The sequence below is a fragment of the Macaca fascicularis genome, chromosome 18 (genome assembly GCF_037993035.2).
Source record: "Macaca fascicularis isolate 582-1 chromosome 18, T2T-MFA8v1.1".
In the NCBI taxonomy this organism is placed as follows: domain Eukaryota; kingdom Metazoa; phylum Chordata; class Mammalia; order Primates; family Cercopithecidae; genus Macaca; species Macaca fascicularis.
The window spans coordinates 60,926,478-60,951,279 of NC_088392.1; the positions used below are offsets into that span (position 1 = coordinate 60,926,478).

General features: G+C 36.7%; 1 long non-coding RNA gene across 1 annotated transcript; it reads right to left on the reverse strand.

The window, feature by feature from the left end:
• Positions 1 to 453: 453 nt before the first annotated feature.
• LOC135968180 (uncharacterized) lies at positions 454 to 5,474 on the reverse strand. The gene is made up of 2 exons (XR_010582736.1): positions 5,389 to 5,474; positions 454 to 820 (listed from the first exon to the last, which is right to left on the reverse strand). It is a non-coding gene; the product is annotated as an uncharacterized lncRNA (long non-coding RNA).
• Positions 5,475 to 24,802: the final 19,328 nt, after the last annotated feature.

A 24,802-nucleotide genomic window follows, 5' to 3' on the forward strand; every position in this document is an offset into this window, starting at 1 on the left:
GTGTGTGTGTGTGTGTAGACTCCTAGGTTAGATAAAAAATATTTCATGAGGTGAGGAGAGAGAAAGAGGAGCAACATATTATTGAGAGACCTTGAGCATCAACCAGAGAACCATTGTCTTTATCCAGCATGAAGGAACTGCTTATACTTTACTTACAAGCCACATCAGTAATAAGCTATATTTCTCTTTACTGTCTTTTGAGAGATAATAGGTTGACAAGGATCAACACACTACTACTGGGTTGTCTGGCAGAATGTCCATTTATCTTGGCTGGGAAACTTTTTTTCAGATCTCCATCAAGCCCATCTTCATAAGGTTAACTCCAAGTTAATTGCTTAGGACATATATAACCAGAGCAGTGATTCTATGAAGAGAAGTGAGGACTTCAACGTCTAATCCATTGGGATTAGAACCTCATTGCAATTGAAATAAAAGATCTTAGTAATAAAGGTAAAAAAACTATTTATTTTATGTATTTCAATCAGTTTAAGTTCAACAGTATATTTTTTTCTTAAAAAATACTTCACATTCCAGGCCAGGTGTGGTGGCTCATGCTTGTAATCCCAGCACTTTGTGAGGCTGAGGCGGGCGGATCATGAGGTCAGGAGATAGAGACCATCCTGGCCAACACAGTGAAACCCCATCTCTACTAAAAATACAAAATATATATATATAGAGTTGGGCGTGGTGGCGGACACCTGTAGTCCCAGCTGTTTGGGAGGCTGAGGCAGGAGAATGGCGTGAACCTGGGAGGCGGAGCTTGCAGTGAGCCGAGATGGCGCCATTACACTCCAGCCTGGGTAACAAAGCGAGACTCCATCTAAAAAAAAAAAAAAAAAAAAAAAAAAATTGACATTCCATTGTATTACAAATTTGACAGCCTAGTGAAAAAATGATGCTCACAAAATTTACACTAACAAAATACTTCTGTTTTCTTCCTAACTAAAATGTACTGATACTTTGCTAGCGCCACAGTCTGTTGACTAAATTAACCCACTTAAAATTTTAGAGCCCGTTAGCTTCACTCCCCAAATCTGTACTTTAATATAAAGTTATTGAAATTACTGACCAAAGAGAATATCATGAAGAAGTGTAATATTACTTCATTTATTCTAATATTCAAAAACAAATTTCTCCTTCCTTCAAATGATTTGATGATACCAAGAAGTATACCTGGCTTATAGATGACATAAAATAATGTTGAAATAAATAAATACAGAGTGAATATATTAAATCACTCCTTATCTAAATAAGGAGATTGAGATCCACAGATCAAAGAGTCTTTACAATACATTTTGGGTTTGAACTGCAGTAGTCTGACCCCGGAAGCTACTGCCTTAGTTCATTTTGTGCTGCTATAACAGAATACTACAGACTGGGACATTTATAATGAACAGAAATGTATTGGCTGATAGTACTGGAGGATGAAATTTCAAGATCAAGAGGCTTCATCTGGCAAGAACCTTATTGCTGCATTATCTCATGAAGACAAAGGGAAAGTAAGAGAAGAGAGAAAAAGGGACCAAACTTGCCCTTTTATAATGAATCCCCTCCCTTAATAACAACGTTAGTCCATTTTATGAGGGTGGACCTGTCATGGTCTAATCACCTCTCATTTGTCTCCACCTCCCAACACTGTTGCGCTGGGGATTACATTTCCAACACATGCTTTTTGGAGGACACATTCAAACCACAGCAGTGGCACACAGGCCTGATAGCCACTTTTTAATTATAGTTGATCTTACTTTGAACCCTAATAGTATATATGTATTTTTAAAAAATTAAAAGAAGAGATTAAGTAAAATATCACTTTATCATGATAAATTTTATAGACACTCTTAGGCAGCCTGAGATGTCAGCCAAGTATGCGTTTAAACTTCTCAACTTCCCAACTAGCAGGCTCTATTCCCTTTTATTCATCCTCATGGTACCTTTTCCAAGTAGCTAATGCCCCCATATTTCCCTCCCATTTCTCAGAGGTTCCTTTCCCACTCCCCCCACCCAAAAATTCTCACACATCAAAAACTATGCACAAGCCATGGCTTCTTGACCAGTGATAATTCTCACTGTCCCTGCTCTTACAAGGGAATAAGAGCTACATACAAATATGTCTCGGAATGTCTTGTGGGGTTCAAGTCAGAGGGTTAGACATACTCATCACAGCCCTGAGATAAGGGGTAGAATTAGAAACTACTAGAAATTACAAATACGTATATATATTTAGTCTCCAAAGCAGATTACATGTGTAACTCAAGGTTGACAGTAGGGGACGGGGCTGCCTCTGCAGCTGTGAAGTGGCCTGTCACTAATGGCATTCAAACAGTGGCTTGAGCAACATTTGGCAGGTATATTGTAGAAAGAACTGAAGCATTCAACACGAACGTAGATTAGATGACCTTTGAGGTCCCTTCCAGGCTTGAATGCTCCTAGGTAGTAGAAGCATTTGTTTTCTATTATGGAAATTTTCACTTACAATTTGTACCTACAAAAAGTAGAGAAGTCATGGGTTTTCAAAGTTGGAAGAAAAATAAAATCTCCAAAAAGGGACAGAGGTGGAACCAATCTAAGACTTGGCAATGCCCAAAGTGGGAACAATAGGCTAGAAACAGTTCAGTGATGCTCTCTCTGCCATGCATGCTGGTTTATTTATTGCCTGCCACAATTATAAAGTCATTAGGATAAGTATTTAAACTGCATTCTTTAAATAGTGTACTACATCTTATAGATAAAAATGCGTAATAGTGTACTACATTTTATGTAGTACATTTTATAGATAAAAATGTGCAATTGTGTACTACATTTTACAGATAAAAATGTGATCAGATTCTTGCTAGGTATGTCACCTGATGAAAATAGGCTGTGGTAGTTCAATTCCAACACAATGCAGGTTTGTTCAAAACCAATGTCATTACAGAGAAAGAGAGAGAAAGAAAGAAGCTAAATATATCCTTTAGTATTATTATTTTGTTCATAAATTTCTTTAAAATAATACTTAATCTCAAATATCAAAGGAATGTAAGAGTTGAAACCTAAATCAATCCAACTGTTTTTATTTATTAGACTGTTACCTTGTTTTGTAGAGATTATTTCTCTAAAAAATATAACTTGACTATGTTAGTGAGATGCATTTTACATAGCCTTAATGAATTATTTTCAAAATCAACTAGTATTTCAATTTTTTCTAGTATAGGATAATTTATGCTGATTAGAATTACAATGCCTTTCTTAGTCTGTTTGTGGTGCTATAGCAGAATACCATAAACTGGGTTGCTTATAAATGAGAGAAATTTATCTCTCACAGTTCTGGTGGCAGAAAAGTTCAAGATCAAGGCATCAGATGGTTTGGTGTCTGGTGAGGGCCTACTTCTTGGTTCATAGGTGGTCATTTTTTCTCTGGGACCTCCATGGTGAAAGAGGCTCATGAGCTTCCTAGAGTCTCTTTTATAAGAGTGCCGATCCTTTTCCTGAGGGCTCTATCCTCATAACCTAATCACCCCACAAAGATTGTACCTTCTAACACTAGCACCTTGAGAGTCAGGATTTAACATATAAATTTGGAGGGTAGGGGGAAAAAATGTTTATCCAACCTATAGTACTGCCAAAATAGATGGAAAGTAGACAAATTATCCAAATAATAACCAATGTTTTCTCAATTAGTAAATATTTTACATAATATAAATTTTACCTATTTTTTGAAGACTAAGATGTGTTGTTTTTCCTCATAACCACAGAAATCCTTTTAGAAACTCTTATCAAAAATTAATTTTATGTAGTTTAAAGATACCTAAAGTTATAAAAAGAGTAGTAATTGTCCAGAAAGACATTGTCATTCTGAAAGTCCAGGTTACCTTTACAGCCTCTGGAGGGAATGGGGTATCTTGACCAATCCTCTTCTGTTTGAGTCTCAGCCGCAGTATATTTTCACAAAAAAAGTCTTCTCAGGCCTTCCAGGATTCCCAAATAAAGTGATGCCCCCAAGTGACACCTCCATAGCACCCTATACTTTCTATTTATCATTACCAAATGTCTGGTAGAATCTTTTCTTCCTTACCAGGCAGTGAGGACCATAGGAACAGAGAACTTGCCTGTCTGTTCATTACTCATCCCCCATCCTTCCTATAATGCCTGACTGAGAGCAGGCCCTCAGTCAAGATTTGGGGAATAAATGCTTGATCAAGGCCTGCCTCAACATCATGACATTATTTAATGGAGAAAGAGTGTTTTATTTAAATTGACTATTATATAGTCTTGGTGAAAAGGAATTTTGTTCAAATAAAAGTAAGCAATAACCCATGTACCTAATTATCACGTACTTTGTATAGTATCTTACTGATAGAAATAAAACTCTAAATATGTAAGAAAAAAATGCTCTGTGAAATAAATACTATCCTGTTATTTGGAGAATATGTGAATAAAACTTTCTATAACCAGACTGTTTCGTGACATCAAATCTCAAGGAATTCTTCTTTTATTTATTGAGACATGGTCTTGTTCTGCTGCCCAGGCCAGAATGCAGTTGTGCGATCGTAGCACCTGGGCACAAGGGATACCCCTGGCTCAGCCTCCTGAATAACTGAGATTACAGGTGTGAGTCACCATGCTTGTCCATGAAATCATCTTTTATGCTGCATTTTTTAGTGAGTGACAAAAGAAAATGTCTCTAATTTTATGCAGAGCTTCCAGTAATATCACCCCAGTGTTTGCATATTTCCAAAGGAAACATGTTGTTCTCCATAATCTTAGAAAAAAAAATCAATAATCTTCAAATAGTACTTGTGGAAAAAAATCTGTAAAAATATTATTTTCCAACAAGCATTACAAAATGACTAGTGAGCTTTCCAACCACTAATGAACCAGGTCTCAAACACAAGAATATTCATAAGCATCTTTTCCTAAATTCTGTCAATATAAAGCCATTTCTGGCACTCCCTCTCTCATAAATAATCAGGATTTCTTGATGCCAAATGTTCTGAATGACAATGGCAGTTTCTGGGCTTCATTCTCACAGCTTTTGAACAACATCATTTCTAAAGTGACCTTTCCTCTTGCACAATTGCCACATCTTTCAATCCGTAAACAGAGAATTCAGTGACTCAGCAAAAGCCCATTGAATGTTTTCTATGCACCAGGCACTCTCCTAAACTCTGGAGTTTAAAAACCAAATGAATAAGGCAAGGTCACTTCTATTCCACAGAAAAAGACATATAAATATATAATTGCATTGCAATATAAATGTTGTGATCAAGACATTTACGGCATGAAGTAATTAGCAGTGAAAGGAAGAAAAGAGAGATGTCTTTACATTAAGAGTTTATAGTTTTCCACCCAAAAGTACATCTGAGAATTGATATTTTTTATGGAAAAAAATAGCTGTGTTTCCAAAATTACCTGTATGTTGTTTGTCTTATTAATGAAGAAAACTTTATGCGCACTCAAAGAATTTGGAGCTCCCATTTCCAACTCTCAGAGTTTCTAAGTTTTACTTCCACCCAGGCAGTCTCAGCCAGAGCCCAACAGAGACTGAGCTTTAACCCCCTCTTAGCCTCTTCCTACCCACTAAGCAGGAACGCTAAGAACCAGGTGTATGGTGACTCAGCTCCCTTCTCTGGATTAAACTTGTTGGTCTGGTCCCTGCTAGGCTACTGTTAGCTCTGTTCTATTTCAGCTCCATTTTCATAGGTCAACGACAACCTATAAAAAGCTAGAGCTGTTACTTTGAATAGCTTCCTTTAAAATCTCTCTCCTGTGTGCTCTTTCTGGTCTCTGAATATTGGCTGTGTACCCAGATCCTCCTTTCTTCTTTGCCCCTTTCTAAGGACAACTTGTTTGGACTTCTGCCATGATTTCTGATTTGTAATCTCTGCCAGACATTGATCCTCTAATTACTCTGCATATTCCTCAAATCACACCTAATTTTTTTAAAGGAGGAGAGTGGGGAAGGAAGAGTGTTTTCAGTTATAGGAAGCAGCATGTTCCTCATATCATTGAAACATAGATATTAGCCTTCTAGAAATAGGAAAAAGTTTAATAAAAGTGAGAAATTGTAATTGTGGCTGTCTTAAGCTCATCTATGCTGACTAGATGTGTGTACAGACAAATGATTTAAGCGCCATACAATGCTTCTTTCCTAGACTAAGGATAGGCAGGGGCAGAACTACTGTAGTCACAGTGGAAGAGGGGCTGTCAATTGCCACTTGGAGGCCTCCACTCACCTCAGGAAACTCAACCACTACTTGTGGGTATGCTCAGCCATGGGTGGGGTAACTGATCTGCAATTCTGAGCCGGGGCCCTGCCTGGTGAAGAGTGAGGACTGGAGGCTCACAATGGATTTCTTTCCATATGGGGACTGCAGTGTGTTGGAGCTGTCAGTGTAGGAACTAGATCCTTTATTCCATCCCCAAGGGTGAGTAGGGTGGTACCACAGCAACTGCAATGGCAAAGGGGTTGTGGGGATTTCTGCCTCAGAGAAATGCAGAGCTGCCTCTGACTGAAGTGTCCAGGCAGGGCAGGGTAGTTGTTAAGCTATTAATTTTAAATGGTTCAATTAGTTCATGCCTTGAAACTTATAATCTTGGAAAAATAATATTTTATAACATGTAACAAAAATCTAAATATATATAGCATTGTTTAAATTCAGTTAAGATGAAGGGGAATGCAATTTTCAGTCTTGAATTTCTAATTATTTCAAAATCTATCCATTTAACCATAAGTTGAAAATAAGTATAATTTTTATAATAGTTAGTCTATAAGTTTATAATAAGCCTATACACTTTTTGATCTACTAAATGATAATAATGAATATCCTGTAATATTTGCAAGGAGTGCTCAATAAGTTTTACTTAAATTGTATCATTTGATATCAGCTCAATTTAAGAATTAACATTTTCATTTGTCTATTTCTTGGTTGCTTGATTTATTTTCCAGAGACTAGAAGAGAGAATGGCATTCAAATTTTATTTAAAAGATATTTACCATAATGCGCATATCTGGCACCTACATTTTGGTTTCTAGTTTCCATTCCTCATTAAAAGAAGCTAGAAATTTTTAAGGAAATGGCTAATTTTATGACTAGGTTAGGGAAGGCGCCTGTGCCAGAAAGTAATAAAGAATACTAAAACGTGTATGTGTGTGTGTGTGTGTGTGTGTGTGTCTGAAGGCAAGGTAAAAAGGATATAAAAGCCAGCATGAAGAGGCTCTCTCTGTCTAAATCTGGGAAAATATGAGCACACACCAAAATAAAGTAATGGATTGCAACCTACTTCCTTGGAACAGAATGTCAATTAATAAATACAGAAGGAATAATGTAGTGAAAAACTTATAATTTTGCAACCATTGTAGTAAAAGTATATTGAGGCAAAAAGTATTAATGTCTGCCAGATTGGAGGGAAGGGGTAGATTTGAAAATAAATCTACATGTAAAATAAATCTACACAGTCTTCAAGCATTTACTCATAGATTCTTTTTATTAAAGCTAGTCATTCATGGGTAGAACATATATTTCTTAGTAGAATTAATTTCCTCAAGATCATAAGATTTAAGTTATTCATGAAATGCAAGTTAAAACATTTTACATAGGTCTGTAACTATATATAACATGCTAAAGGATAGATAAATAATGGATACATCATAAGAAATATATTTTATGATGCTACAAGAAAACATATAGATAATAATAAGCAATGAACTTATTAAACTAAATAGTTTTGCTAATGACACCTTGACTTCAATTTCAACATTTCCAGTTTTGCAAGAAGAATCACATAGACTTCATCATATTTAGTTAAGTTTTCTAAAAGGTAGTACTTGCAAGGCTAATGCAACCAATAAGTTGTTTCTTTATATAGAAATTTTCTAGGCTAAACTTGCTATTTCTATGTTAATTGGTTTTGTATTAATTAGGATAAACATGACCATAAATTGTACCAGATGATTATGTGACATGGAAAAACAAGTTCCTAAGACTGTCCTGGTTTCTGTTTTACCTTTCTTTACTCTTTGTCTCTTAGTCAGCCTTGCCTCTCTCTTCTTGCCTCTAAATGTGAGAAGACCTCAAGACTCTCTCAGCCATTCTCCTTTTATTACTCTGGTCTTCTTTTTATTCATCATTATTCATACATGTTACTTCAGTTACCACCTACATGAGAATGACTCAAACCTTTCCATTGCCATTTCAACTGTCTTTGCTTTGGCTATGCTTCCTCTTTTTGGTTGCATATACATTTTAGGATTGTTTTTTCTAGTTCTGCAAAGAATGATGATGGTACTTTGATGGGAATTGCATTGAATATGTAGATTGCTTTTTGCAGTATGGTCATTTTCACAATATTGATTCTACTCATCCATGAGCATGGTATGTGTTTCCATTGTTTGTGTTGTCAATGATTTATTTCAGTAGTGTTTCATAGTTTTCCTTGTAGAGATCTTTCACCTCCTTGGTTAGATATATTTCTAAGTATTTTTCTTTGCAGCTGTTATAAAAGGGATTCAGTTCTTGATTTGTTTCTCAGCTTGGTTGTTGTTGGTGTATAGCAGTGCTACTGATTTGTGTACATTGATTTTGTATCCTGAAACTTTACTGAATTCATCACTCTATTTACCAAATGGTACTGGGATAATTTTCAAGCCACATGTAGATGGATGAAACTAGATCCTCATATTTTTTCTTAAACAAAAATCAACTCAAGATGGACCAAAGACTTATGTCTAAGATTTGAAACCACAAAGACTCTAGAAGATAGCATTGGAAGAATTCTTCTAGACATTCACATAGGCAAAGGATTAATGATCAAAAACCCAAAACCAACTGCAACAAAAACCCAAAATAAATATATGTGACCTCATTAAATTAAAAAAGCTTCTGCACAGCAAAAGGAACAATCAGCAGAGAAAACAGACATCTGACAGAGTGGAAGAAAGAATTCACAAACTGTGCATTTGACAACTGACTAATATCCAGAATCTACAAGGAACTCAAACAAATCAGCAAGGAAAAAAAACTCAAATAATACCATCAAAAAGTGGGCTAAGGATATGAATAGACAATTCTCAAAAGAAGATATGCAAATGGCCAACAAACATATGAAAAAATAAATGCTCAACATCACTAATGTTCAGAGAAATACAAATTAAAATCACAATAAGATACCACCTTACTCCTGCAAGAATGGCCATAATAAAAAAGTAAAAAAAAAATAGATGTTGCCACGGATGTGATGAAAATGGAGCACTTTCACTGCTGGTGGGAATGTAAACTAGTACAACCACTACAGAAAACAGTATGGAGAGATTCCTCAAAGAACTAAAAGTAGAATCATCATTAGATCCAGCAATCCCACTGCTGTATATCTACCCAGAAGAAAGGATGTCATATGAAAAAGACTCACACATACATGTTTATAGAAGCACAATTTACAATTGAAAAAATATGGAACAAGCCTAAATGCCCATAAACCAATGAGTAGTTAAAGAAAATGTGGTATATATATGCCATGGAATACTACTCAGCCATAAAAAGGAATAAAATAATGGCCTTAGCAGCAACCTGTATGGAGTTGCAGATCATTATTCTAAGTGAAGTAACCCAGGAATGGAAAACCAAATATCATATGTTCTCATTTATAAATGGGAGCTAAGCTATGAGGACACAAAGGTGTAAGAATAACACAGTGAACTTTGGGGGCTCAGGAGGAAGGGTGTGTTAAGGATGAGAGGTAAAAAAGTAAGCATTGGGTAAGGTGTACACTGCTTGGGTGATGGGTGCACGAGAATCTCAGAAATTACCCTGAAGAACTTATCCATGTAACCAAAAAATAAAAAATAAAATGTTTCAACAGCTTTCTACAGCTCTCCTTCTCTTGTCTTCTCCCTTTATTTTTTAAAAAATACATGTTACTCTTTAAATTTCAGACAATCTCCTTACTGATCAATGCTGCATAATTCCATGGTCCTTTCCCAACATGGTGCCTTTTCTCATGCATCTCTGTCTTGCTAAAATTCCCTTTTGTCTTCACCTAGCAAAATCCTAATGTCTTCAGATATCAAGTTTAAGCATCATGTCCTCAGTCTCAAGAAATCCTTCCCTACCCTCCTTAAAATGATGTCCAACTCTCTGCAGATTCTCCAACCTTTTTGTATCTTTCCTTTACAGAACTTACACAAAATCGTTTTACCGTATGTGATGATATGATGATCTTTATTCCAAAAAAAGCCTCTAGATTCTAAGCTCCATGAGGGAAAAAAAAAAAAAAAAAAAAAGTCTGTTTTTAATCACACTGCATCTTCAGACACAGCAGAGTGCTTAGCACATGTTAGGTACTCCATAAATACCTATAAATACCTACTGAATAAATGAATGATTGAATGATCCATCTGTGTTTCCTAAGCAGTCAACCTCATTTACGTCTGTATTAGAATGAAGGCCAAACTGAGAAAGGATATGGAAACATGTGGGATATCTGACAGAAAGACTATTGCTAGAAGCATTGAGCCACACTGAATTGAAAATCATCAAATTTTATTTCCACAAAAAATAATATCCCCCAAGATCCTCCTTTCACAAGTGAGTAAACTACAAGATGCTGGTCTGACTGCTGTAAGTGCAAATCATAATAAGATTTGCTTCCAGAAATTTGTGATAATCTAAAAGATGATAGGCACCGTGCTCAGTGTTTGTGTGGTGAATATAATTGAATTCTCCTAACCAATTTTTGTTAACCACAGATCAGAAAACTGTAGTTTAAGGGGTTAAACAACTAGCCAGTATTATATGGCTATTAAACAGCATCCTGCTTGTATTTGCCTCTACCCCAAATCATGCTCTTACAACTACCCTAAAATAGCTAATTCTATTCATGTAATTCTTCTTCATTATCTTCAGGTGTCTCCTGAAATATAAACTCATTTTATCAATTATTGTCTCATTCAGACATTGCATTTTTCACCAACCCCACATCTAGATATAATTTCCATGTATTTTCTCTCTCAACTCTTGTGTCTATGTCTTCTGGGACCCAATTTCATGACAAAACACATTCTCCTATAGTATTAGCCTCTTCATAGCACCCTGATTTACTGAAACTTGAGTCTGCCTAGTGGATATTCCCGTTTTCTGCAGTCTATGGAGTGGAGGCTTCTCTTTCCCCACTTAAGTGTCTTTTTGTATGGGGGGGAGAGAGAGAGAGAGAGAGAGAGACAAAGACAGAGAGAGATACTAGATTCTGAGTTGCCGTGGAAAGAGTAATTGAGCTATCTTTTTATTCTGGAAAGGACACTCAAGTGGAACTTAAGATCAATAATATTTGGTTGAGCTCCATCCAATTCAATCAAGTTTAAATACTGTATGAAAACAAAGAAGATAGTGAAATGGTATAGGTAGAAGGAATCCTGTGAATCATTTTGTCAACTCTTTAATTTTCCACGTAAGGAGATTGAGCCCCCCCAAAAAATTGATACCTGATGAGTTTAAATAAGTCATCAGTGGCAGAGCTAGGACTAAACTTTACATGTATCAACTAATAACATGTTAAAATAATACCGAGACTTTTTAAAAATCAAGTTAGATTAAACATTTAATAACTTCTATCTTGCATATCTTGTCTTGTTTAACCAAACTTTCTTCACATGATGATTTTTTAAAATAAGTAGGTTAGTTTAGTCAAGGTTCATGACACTATCACTTCTGAGCTCTAAGGCCTATTATTATGTAAATTTTCATATGCTCAAAGAAGCACAGACTGATTTTTTTGGTTTTACTCTGAATTATCTCAGTATTTAATCAGAGCCACAGAATAATCACAGATTTGACTTTTTTTTTTTTTAATTCACAATTTATAAAGAAGATAATCTCACTGGGTGTAGAAACATGGACGTGTTCTTCTTTGTACACTAAAACAAAAACAAAACAAAAAGTAAACCCTCACATAATTTACGTTTGCCATATAGTCCCATACATTTTCATTTCACAAATGAGTCGAATATTTCCAACTTTATATTTATTAAAAAACATGGATTAACATATATTAAAATATAATTATTAATTGTTTTTCATGGGTAGTTATTGGTCATACTAAATATTCATATGTTTTGTCCATTCTCACATGTGACTACTTTTGACATAAAATAGATGAGTAAAATTTGAGAAAGCCTACTGGCCGCATGGGTATTGAATAGTAAACTTGGTTTCCATTTTAATAAATTCTAATGAAATAATTGACCATAGCCTGGAAGAGTTTAAAATAACAGGATTCATTTTGTGACAGGGGACTCTTAGTACAGAATATTGAATTATTTAAGCCTTGTCTACTGAGAGGGTTAAGTTTGACAATCAATGGTGCCATTATCATTGATATCATTTACCCTACACACATTTATTGAGCTCTTCTGTAATTTAGTCAGAGTTCTAAATACTGAAGAGATAAAGTGACACAAGACATAGGCCCTGCCCTCATAAAGCTCACAGTCTAATAGCTAAGCCAAAATAGCAACCCAGCAAGGACGGTGCAGTGTAACACATACTCTAAGAGTAAAGATCCCAAGACACTGAGAGAACCCAGAGAAGGTATATGGAATTCAGCATGTAGGGAAGAGGAAGAGAGATGAAGGGAGAGGATGTTGAGAAGAAAAGCAAGAGACTCAATAACTCAGACTCCATCACTGTTTAATATGATGTAATCTGCTAGGGAGGATGTAATGTCAGCTGTAACAGGCCGACTATGAAGCCTGACAGTTGATAAAGAAAGTGGTCTCTTGGAAACTGCAATTTAGCAAGATCTAGTGGAGCTTCTCTTTAATTCATTCCTCTTGGATGTGAGCTGAATTAACGAAAAGATAGCATGGTAAGGAAGGGATTCACTACTGGATGTGTAAATTTTTTCACAGGTAAAATTGTATCAAGTAAATTTTCACAGACAAAATTTTTTCACAGACAGAACCTAAGACCATGAATTTTTTTTTTTTTTTTTTTTTTTGGCTTACACACAGCTCCATAAAAAACTTAAGAAGTGTCAAATGTTCAATAAATTTGTTAAAACAAAACATCATTGCCAAGAAGAATTTTTTTTTAGCTCTGACCAGTCTTAGCCAAATACTTGAGCACAAGTCTCTTTCTTCGATAAATGACAGTTTGGGGACAGTTTAGTGAACTGACTCAAAGAAGAGGGTAATACTGTCACTGAAATGACTGACTCTCTGTTCTTTTCTTTTTTTTGTTTTTTTGGCAATGCTTAAAATAATACTTGGGCCAAAATGTCTAGATTCAAGTGTCTATGGTATTAGCCCAGGTGAAAATATTCTGTAAAATATTATTTTTCTAAGATAAAAATGTGTATATGAGGAAACTTCAAATAGTTGTCAGAAACATGGAATTAAATGATGAAAATAAAAATACAAACTTTATATATCAACATAAGCTCCATTAAGTTTGACACTGTTGTAAGTGATGATACTAGACATTTAGTTCATCGCTAAAGACTTGAGGGTCTTAGGAATTTAACCACATCAATGTAGTCTTTTCTTACATTATTAACTGAAGAAAAATGGATGCCCTTCACAGATTTTTTTAAGACTGAGAAGCAAACAGAAGTCAAAAAGAGCCTAATTATGACTTAAAAGTGAATGCCTAATATGGCTTGGATTTGTGTCCCCAGTCAAATCTCATGCCAAATTGTAATTCCCAGTGTTGGAGGAGGCATCTGCTAGGCGATTGGATCGGCAGATTTCCCCCTTGCTGTTATCGTGTTACTGAGTGAGTTCTCATGAGATTCATTGTTTATAAAGTGAGTAGCACTTCCAACTTTTCTCCCTCGTCCTCAGGCTCCAGCCATGTAAGATGTGCCTCCTTCCACTTTGCCTTCCGCCAAGATTGCAAGTATCCTGAGGCCTCCTCAGCCATGCTTCCTGTACATCTTGTGGAACTGTGAGCCAATTAAACCTCTTTTCTTATAAATTACCCAGTTTCAGATATTTCTTTCTAGCAGTGCAAGAACAGACTACTACAGAAAATTGGTACCAGGAGTGATGCATTGCTAAAAAGACACCTGAAAATGTGGAAGCAACTTGGGAACTGGGTAACGGGCAGAGGTTGGAACAGTTTGGAGGACTCAGAAGAAGACAGGAAGATGAGGGAAAGTTTGGAACTTCCTAGAGACTTGTTAAATTGTTGTGACCAAAAAGTTAATAGTGATATGGACAATGAAGTCCTGGCTGAGGAGGTCTCAGATAGAGGTGAGGAACTTATTGGGAACTGGAGCCAAGGTTAATTCTGTTACACGTGATCAAAGAGATTATCTGAAACTGAAACTTACATTTAAAAGGGAAAGAGAGTGTAAAAGTTTGGGAAATTTGCAGCTTAACCATGGAAAAATGCATAAAAAAGAAAAAACCATTTTCTCAAGGAGGAATTCAAGCTAGCTGCAGAAATTTGCGTAAGTAAAGAGGAACCAAATGTTGACAGCCAGCATAATGGGGAAAATGCTTCAAAGGCATTACAGACACCTTTGAGGCAGTCCCTCTCATCATAGATCCAAAGGTTTAGTAGGGAAGAAAGGTTCTGTGGGCCAGGTACAGGGCCCTGCTGCTCTGCACAGCCTCAGGACATAATGTCCTACATCATGGATACTCCAGCTCCGGTCATGGTTAACAAAGGCCAAGATACAGCTTGGACCATGGCTTCAAAGGATGCAAGCCTCAAGTCTTGGAGACTTCCGTGTGGTGATGGGCCTGTTCATGTACAGAGAGCAAGAGCTGAGGCTTGCTCTCTGTGCACCTGCAGGACCATCATCACATGGAAGCCGTCAAGGCTTGAGGCTTGCACCCTCTGAGGCTTCACCTAGAGTTCAGAGGTTGTATGGAAATGCCTGGATGTCCCAGCAGAAATGTGCTGCAGTAGCTGAGCCCTCAAGGAGAACCTCTATTAGAGCAGTGCAGAAGGGAAAGATGGGGTTGGAGCCCTGATGCAGAGTCTCCAGTGGGGCACTGCATAGTGGAGTTGTGAGAAGAGAGCCATCATCTTCCAGACCCCAGAATGACAAATCCACCAACAGCTTGCAACATGTGCCTGGAAAAGATGTAGATACTCAATGCCAGCACATGAAAGCAGCTGTGGGGACTGTACCATGCAGAGCCACAGGGGTGGAGCTGCTCAAGGCTTTGGGAGCCCACCCTTTTCTTCAGTTTAGCTTGGACGTGAGACATGGAGTCAAAGAGGATTATTTGGAGCTTTAAAATTTAATGACTGCTCTGCTGTGTTTTGGACTTGAATGGGGTCTTTAGTCCCTTTGTTTTGGCTGATTTCTCCCACTTAGAATGGGTGTATTTACCCAATGCCTATACCCCCATTGAATCTTGGAAGTAACTAGCTCATTTTTGATTTTACAAGCTCATAGGTGAAAGGGACTTGCCTTGTCTAAGGTGAGAATTTGGACTATGGACTTTTTAGTTAATGCTGGAATTAGGTAAGACTTGGGGGACTGTTGAGAAGAAAGGATTCTATTTTAAAATGTGAGGACATGAAATTTTGGAGGGGTCAAGAGCAGAATTATATGGTTTGGATTTGTGTTCCTGCCCAAATTGCATGTTGAATTGCTATCCCCAGTGTTGGAGGTGGGGCCTGGTGGAAGGTGATCGTATCATGAGGGAGGATTTCCTTCTTGCTGTTCTCATTGTAGTGAGCGAGTACTCATGAGATCTGGATGTTTATAATATGTGTAACACTTCCCCTTCCACACCATCTTTCTCCTGCTCCAGCCATGTAAAATGTGCCTCCTCCAAGTTAGTACAAGCTTATGTTGGTGCAAACAATTTTGAAATGCAAGCGTATTTTTTTCTTCCTTTCCTTTCCTTTCCTTTCCTTCCCTTTCCCTTTCCCTTTCCCTTTCCTTTCCTTTCCTTTCCTTTCCTTTCCTTTCCTTTCCTTTCCTTTCCTTTCCTTTCCATTTCCCTTTTCTTTCCCTTTCCTTTCCTTCTTTCTTGTTTTTTTCTTGATATAGGGTCTCACTTTGTCACCCAGGTTGCAATGCAGTGGCACAATCTCAGCTCACTGCAGCCTCAGCATCTTAGGTTAAAGTGACTCTCCCACCTCAGCCCCTCAAGTAGCTGGGACTACAGGCTCACAGCATTACACCTGGCTAAGTTTTGTGTTTTTTGTAGAGATGGACTTTCGCCATATTACGCAGGCTGGTCACAAACTCCTGAGCTCAAGTGGTCTGCCTGCCTCAACCTCCCAAAGTGCTGGAATTATAGGCATGAGCCACCATGCTTGGCCAGTTTTTTCATAATATGCATTTTCCATGAAATTTTTGAAGACCTCTCATATTTCATCACCAGCTAATATTTAGATACTGCCATCCTTTTTATATCTTCCTTTTACTTCAATTTTTTTCCATTTGCATTCCTAGTATTAAATATGTATTTATACAAAATATATTTTAAAATGTATCCTTTTGTGGTCTTGTAAGTGCATGAAAATATCCCTTGGTTGGCTAATGGACTTGGATAAAGGCTTGGGCCAGATGTATCCATCTACAAATATGAAAATAATCATCACTTCTTCACATATTGTTAACAAGTTATTGATACATTTTCTATGAGCTTAGATTTATTATGTAAATTATTTTTCTACCTAAAAGAGCCTTGCAAGACAATTTGGCCAAACCCCTTATTTTGCCTGTGAGGCAATCAGAGTCTAGAAAAAGCTGGCATTTAGTCCAGATTCCTATAGTTAGATTATATCTGAAATACAGCAGATTTCTCTACCCACTGTGCCTATGAACTTGCCACTATAGCTGTATTTATAAAAGCCAACTATAGTTTCCTTTCTTTAAAACACGTACAATCAATTCCACTATAGTGATTATTTTGAAAACACAAACTTGTTCCAACACAATTGACATTTTAGAAACAATTTGGGCATAATGCAAATTTCATGGCTGTTTATTCATGATTTTTTCCGTGAGAAGTACTAGTTGGTGCAAAAATTGTCACCCAGCTGAAATGAGCCACACAGGAATACAATCATATGCCACATAACAATATTTAGGTCAATGATAGACTGCATGTATGAGAGTGGTCTCATAAGATTATAATGCCATATTTTTACTGTATCTTTTCTATATTTAGATATGTTTAAATAAACAAATACTTAGCATTGTATTACCATTGCCTACAGCATTCAATACAGCAGCATGTTGTACAGGTTTGTCCCTAGGAGAAAATAGGCTGGTATAGCCTGGTTCTAGCAGGCTGTACCATCTAGGTTTGCATAAGTATACTCTCTGATGTTTGCACAGGGACAAAATTGCCTAAAAACACATTTCTTAGGACATATCCCTGTCATTAAGCAATGCGTGACTGCACATAAAATGCATACATCTCAAACATCTGCCAGCTACCTAAGTCACCATATATCTTATAAACCACACTCATTGAGGTAGACAGAATAGGCCCCCAAAATGTCCATTCCCTGATCCTTGGAACTGATGAATATTATGTTATATGGTGAAAGGACTTCATAGATTTAATGGAAGTTACTAATCATTGACCTTATTAAAAAGAGATTATTCTGGGTTATACAATGGGCCTAATCCAATCACATGAGCCCTTAGAAACAGAGCTTTCTCTGGCTGGAGCAAGAAATAGGAAACAGAAGGAGAGTTCCCAAGCATTGGAACGGTTTGACAGACAGTTACTGGTTCTGAGATGCAGGAGCCATATGTATGGACTAGACAGAAGCCTGTAGGAACTAAGGAAGACTTCCTTTAATAGCTAATAGGAAAATTGGGACTTCAACTTGTATCCCTTAAGAAATGGCTTCTGCAACAACTGGATGAGCTTGGAAGTGGAATGAATCCTTCCCAGAGGCTCCAGTGGGGAAACAGCCCTGCCAAAACTTTGATTTTGAAACCTGAAGCAGAGAACCAGCTGAACTACACTATGGCCAGACTTCTGACTCATGGAAACTGCCAAATCTGTGATAATTTGTTCTGGTAGTAAGGAAAAACAAACATATCTTTTCACATCTGGTGTGACAAGTTTTCATCCAATTTCATATAATTCTCCTGTGGCACTTCACAATAACTCAGAAACTGCAACCTTTCTAATGCCTACTTTCACAAGCAAACTCCAGGGATTTTTAAATATAAAATGTCATATTTATTGAATATCCGTGTATATCTTAATCATTAAACACATATAAGACTTTGCCACCATTTTTATTATGTTTTCTCCTATTTTGTGTGTCATGGATAAAGTTTTTCAGTTTCATGCCCCATTTTTCTGTAATCCTAGTGGTTTTTATTGCACAATTTTGCCCAGTATGATTAGTTTTAAGAATGCATATATTTTGGTTTCTTTCTCTCTCTCTCTCCATATATATATATATAGCGATATATATATAAATTGCAATATTTATCTCTCTCTATATTTTGCAATTTACGTATATATATCGCTATATATATATATAGAGAGAGAGAGACCCATTTCCATCACACCTCTCTATAATGTTATAGACCCATTTTCATAATATAATATATTGCAATTGTTATATGGAACAATCATATATGCAAATTATTCCTTTGTGTGTGTGTGTGTGTGTGTGTGTGTGTGTGTGTGTGTGTATGTGTATGTATGCATAGTTGTAATATTCCGGCTTCTACTTCTTATGTCTCGGAAATGGGTCCGTTGGATATAATCTGAATTTATACAGTGCTGATTAGATTCATTATGTAATTACTCTATAAAATGTCTTTTGCTTCTAGAGCTTCATAGATGCTTCTTCTTTGGAGCAACCTTATTGCTGTCTACCTCTTCTTAGGGGTAGCTATAAGAGTTAGGTGCCTTCCGTGGGTTTTCATATTATCCTATTTATATAAAGATTCAGCTCATCATTCTGTGTATTAATTGCCCATGCGTTTTTCTAAATCCCTGTTGGATTAGAAACTTTAAGAAGACAGATGCCACATCTATTTTATTTTTTCATATTGGTGTATAACAGCACTCTGGCTTTTACTTAACACATAAAAATATACAATCAATATTTGTTTAATGAAAATACTATAAATAATTGAAAATATAAGCGATAGTTCAACCTTATGTGTATTCCTATCTTCTCACAATGTGTATGGCTGCGCAGATATAATAAAATTTTCTTTTAATTACTAGAACCATTTATTTCAACATTTCCTTCTATGCATATTTTAGAATTCTTTCACCAAAAATATGCATCTAACTCTAGTAATAGTTATGTGAGATATTTCAGGCCATGACATGGAGCAAATATTTGTTGAGATATAGAGCATAGAATTAAAATTGTTTCTTATCTCTTTAGGTCAGATTCCAAGTATACTATTTCCTAAAGCTTTATAATTGCTAATCATTGTTTAAAGATAAAATTAGCTCCATGATTTGGCTTAGTAGATCTTCTAAGGTGTCTATGCTGATATGAGATAGACAGGCTTCAATTTATGAGCAATTGAGGCAGGATAGCTTACTCAACCCACAAATTACTTGCAAAATATATGAAATGTTTACAGCACTAGTTGAAAATACTATATTAAAATGTTTCTGGGGTCACATTAAAAATGATTGAATGATTTGAAGTTAATCTTGTAGTTTGTTTCAGGAGAGAAAATCAGATAAACAGTTTGGTATTTTGCAATTGCTCCTTAGTATCAACATGACTAGAGGCCAGAGACTAGAGAAGAGCATAGCATATAATCAAAAATGGAATAGTCCAAACTTTACATACCCATAGCGTATTTTAACTATATTCTTTAAAAATTTTATATGCAAGTAGATGATAGTTAATCATATTTGTATGAATTCTATCTTCAGGGAGTAACAAATTCGGAACTGTGTGAGCAGAGTGCAAATGAAAGGAGAGTAACAGAAGTAATCCCTATGCTTATGGAATTTATAATCTAGTTAGTAGATAACAAAATAATAATCTAAACAGAAAAATAGCCCAGGAAGAAGAAGGCATGAGAAGGCACTAAACAGTGTGACACAGATGCAGAAGCTAGATTCAAAATTCTGTATTTGAGAGAAGAGAATGAGAACACTGAGGACAGGAATAGTCAGAAAGATCACTCTGCTAGGAGATCGCTTTGCTCAGATAAAAACCATGAAGCCAATGGTTTGTAACTTGGGCAACTGTTCATTGGGAACCCAAATGGGTCTGCCAGCTTACTTTGCATTCACTGAACAACCAGCAGCTCATAAAAAAAACTTTCAGCCATTGCTGACCTTGATTAGAATTGAGGCTGGAGCCAAAGAAAAAAAAGTGAGGTTTCTGTGTTCCAATTCTCTATTCCACTCGTTCTCTCCAAATCCTGGTTGTGGGCTAAGCTCTGCTTAACCACAGAGTGCAAGAAATAGATGCAGCCTTTTAGGTATGTGATAACAACAATCATAAATAAGTACAAACACACATATACCTGCAAGCAAATAGAAGAGCACAGATGGTACAAGAGAATCTTTCTATAGGTCTTGAGCCAGACCCCATTACTCTCTGTTTCATATAATGGCCTTGTGCAGTAACTGTGGACCATCACACTGCACAGATGGAAGAGAGAGTTAGAGGGCTATTGAACATGTGAATTTTCCCAGTGTGTCACAATTACAGAAACATCTGTGCTAAATATTTTCAAGCTGATCCACTATAAAAATTGGCAATGTTCAATAGCACTCGATGTCTTCCCTTTTCCTAGTGGGAAAGCAGTCTAATGATTGCATTTGGGACTACAGCATAAGGCATGTACCTATGCAGATTGCTTGCTGTTTAAAGGGGTCTCATTTGCATTATGCTGTTTGTAATGTTCTTTCTTTATCCCTCCTCCTTTCTTTTTTGCTTGCAAATGTAAACTGAAAGGGAAATCAAACCATTTGCTGCAGATGTCATTGAAATGTTTCCGAGGGCTCAGTTAATGGAATGACCTGGGCAGGGGCAAGAAAGAAGAGAGCAATAAGGCCTTTTGACATTAATTGTAGACTGTGCTGCCTGTTAATTTTGATTATATTGAAAGAAGTGATTGGCTACATCTGCATTTACTCACAAACTTGTAACTTCATTCTAGGAATTTACTGAGGAAAGCAAACTTCACAGCATTTTTAACTTACATGACTTTTACCTTCAAGAAGCTTGCAATCTTAGCCAGTGCCTTGTAAATTTACTATACATATAAATTGCATGAGTTTCTCACAGAATGAAGATTCTGATTCAGTAGATCTGGGATGAAACCCAAGATTCTGCATTTCTAACAAGCTCCCAGGTGGTACTCATGCTGTTGGTTTAAAAACTACATTTTGCATGGCAACATTCTGAGCTCCAAGAATGTAAGATAAAAATAGTAAATGCATCATTTGCCCTTTTCACTGACCTGAAATTTCAAATATTCTGTTAAAATAATTAATTGGGAGGCCATAAGGCTGAGGTGACTCCACTATCCTGGGTTTCTACATAAGCCAACCAAAACCCAACTCAGTATAAATGGAAACTGCCAACTAACCTCTAATTAGGGATAAGGTTAGAAGCAATTAACACTTTTCTGGGTCAAAGATGGTGAAAGGCCAACCGTGGTAGAATCAAAAAATAAGACAAGTGTAATAGAGAAAGGTAAACTGGGCAGGTAAACTGATTGGAAAGCATAAAGTTGGATAAGACTTCAATTTTCCAGATGGATTTTCTAGGAGTACGGTGGTATAAATTTTTTTTTTTTTTTTTTTTGAGACGGAGTCTCACTCTATCACCTGCCTGGAGTGCAGGTGCGATTTCAGCTCACTGCAACCTTCGCCTCTTGGGTTCAAGCAATTCTCCTGCCTCAGCCTCCCAAGTAGCTGGGATTACAGGGATGTGCCAACACACCCAGCTAATTTTTGTATTTTTAGTAGAGATGGGGTTTCACCATGTTAGCCAGGATGGTCTCAATCCCTTGACCTCGTGATCCACCCGCCTTGGACTCCCAAAGTGCTGGGATTACAGGCGTGAACCACTGCTCTCAATCAGTGGTATGATTTTTAAAATATAATGAAGGTAGGAGAATAGATAGATCATAGATACTAAAATGCCCAGTAAAATTCTGAAGCTAGAGCCTGAAAGAGACTCATATCGATGAAAAAGCTGACCTTCACACCAGATCAAAAGAAGACGTGGACATGTGATTAGGGAATATACCATATATGTATAGGTAATTGTACAATAGAGCAGTTAAATGAAAGAAAAAAAATAATCCTACTGATTAGATGTACTGATGAGACAGGGAGAAAAAAAGCAAACAAAACTACAACAACAGCAAAATTCTTCATGTTAGTAGAATATTAGAAACGTGTAAGATAAGCGAAAGCAGGTAAGCAAAAGATTGAAGAGTCAGTGACGGGTCGAGGCAGTGGCAGATCCAGATGTAGGATAGCCATTTTGTTGATAGAACATTTCAAGGGGTATGTCTTAAGGCTGTATGAGCATAGCTGGAATTATTACTTTGAAAGAACGTTTAATTTAAACGGCTTCATCATTGTTGGAGGTTTCAAAGGGTCTACTCTCACTTCCCAAACCACCCTATCTACTGCATTGTTACTTACTACAGAGAGAGTATTCATGACCTGGGATATTATGCAAAATGTATTTTTTGCTTTTTTGAGTAACATAATTCATAATTTATCTGGATCTCCTATTTAGTTCCTAAATAGAAAAAATACACTATGTTTAGTTATCCCTTATCTCCATGGTCAATTCAATTCTCTCCTGTCACTTTCCCCTTTACACCCTGTTGTCATTAAGTATAAGCTGCTATTTAAAAAGAAGAAAACTCTACAACAGCAAACTGAGAAAATTCTCTCCTGGCATTGTAACATGACTAAAACCCAATTTCACCATAAAAATAAAGGTTTAAAATGATTATATTGCACTGAATAATATCATACCAATGATTCACTGCAGAAAGATCCACATAATATGAAAAATACCAGCCAGGTAAAAAGCGCTTCCTATGTATACTATACACAATGCTAGCTGTTGATCTAAAATCATTTCATATTGTTATAACTTAGAGAAGTAGATGTTTTACCCCATTTTACAGTTGGGAAAACAAAGCATCACAAAACTTGAGTACCACGGCTATTAAACTGAAGAACCAGGACTCACATGAAATCTTTCTCATGCTATATCTCTAATTCTTTTCACTATACTGTAACATAGACTGTTCAATTTACAGGAACCAGTACAGAGGAATTCTGTACACTACTGATGGCTCTGAATGACAGTGATGTTTCCTTTAACAGCAGCAGAGCGCAAGCGGAGCAAGCTGGTTACCGCCACTGGCTCTCAACATAGGTCTGTATCGTACATAGACTGGAATGCGCATGGCAGTATAGCATCACTATTCTGATGCAAATTCTATGACTTTTTGTTTGAAAATAAAGAAGATAATGAGAAGCATCTAGTGCAGAGCAATTTAACGACAAATTTTCAGCTAGAACCCTGGAGGCATAGTACTACAAGGTAGGAAAAAAAAGTAATCCCAGCACTTTGGGAGGCTGAGGCGGGCTGATCACGAGGTCAGAAGATCGAGACCATCCTGGCTAACATGGTGAAACCCTATCTCTACTAAAAAAAAATACACAAAAAATTAGCCAGGCGTGGTGGTAGGCACCTGTAGTCCCAGCTACTTGGAAGGCTGAGGCAGGGGAATGGTGTGAACCCAGGAGGCAGAGTTTGCAGTGAGCCGAGATAGCGCCACCGCACTCCAGTCTGGGCGACAGAACGAGACTCCATCTCAAAAAAAAAAAAAAAAAAAAAAAAAAAAAAATCCCTGTTCTGGAATAATTACAACCACTAATAGGAAATACTATACCCACAATTAGAGAGACCCTCACAGAAGGTTACCTCCTTTCTTGTCAAAGGCTTGTCAAGGAGGAGAGGATTTTTGGATTCAATAGGCCATATGGGAGCAGTGCTCCAAAAATGAATGCTCTAATTTCATTCATTTTCTTTTGGTTTAAAATAACCATATTCAGTATAATATATATATATAGAGAGAGAGTTATATATATAGTTATATATATATTGTTATATATATATAGAGAGAGAGAGAGGGAGAAATAGAATGGGTTGAAATACAGAGTTCACAGTTGAGGTCAACATGTATAAAATAATTTTGAAACTATAATCTCCTCTACAGATAAAAGAATATCCATGAATATTTTATCATTCACCATGGCATGCCTCCATTATTAGTACCCCAGTAGTCTAAAAGAGTTGAAAATGAGTGTGAAAAACTGGTTCCATTAACATTAGGAATTAGTGAAAGTAAAAAGATGAGTAGTTGAAATCAAAGACATTTTAGAATTTGAGATCATGGAAGCAAATTACGACTTTACAGCTTTTTGTAGTGGAGGTGTCAAAGAAAATCAGAATCAGACAGTAGTTAAAAAGGTAAAAACAGATTTTATTCAGGAATTTATTACAACATGGGAAAAGAGACCTCAGAATAGAGCTGGGCTTAATTCCTAATATGGCAAGACAAGGGGGGATTTGTAACCAAGGCACAGGCTGGTGGATGGATGAATGGAAAATTGCTAAGAGGAGACATCAACAGTAGCAGGATTTTGGCTAAACCGACCTAGCAGGATTCTTGCTGAAGGCAGGCAAAGGTGATCAGATATCATCTGGGGGATGTTGGAAGATGAAGAATTTGATCAGATATCAAATGTGATCAGAGAGCAAGGGTGGAGAATTTCTTAAAACCTGACTTAGCAGGATTTTTACTAAAACTGGGAAGCAAGACAAGGACTAAGACGGAAACCTGAGATTGAGAC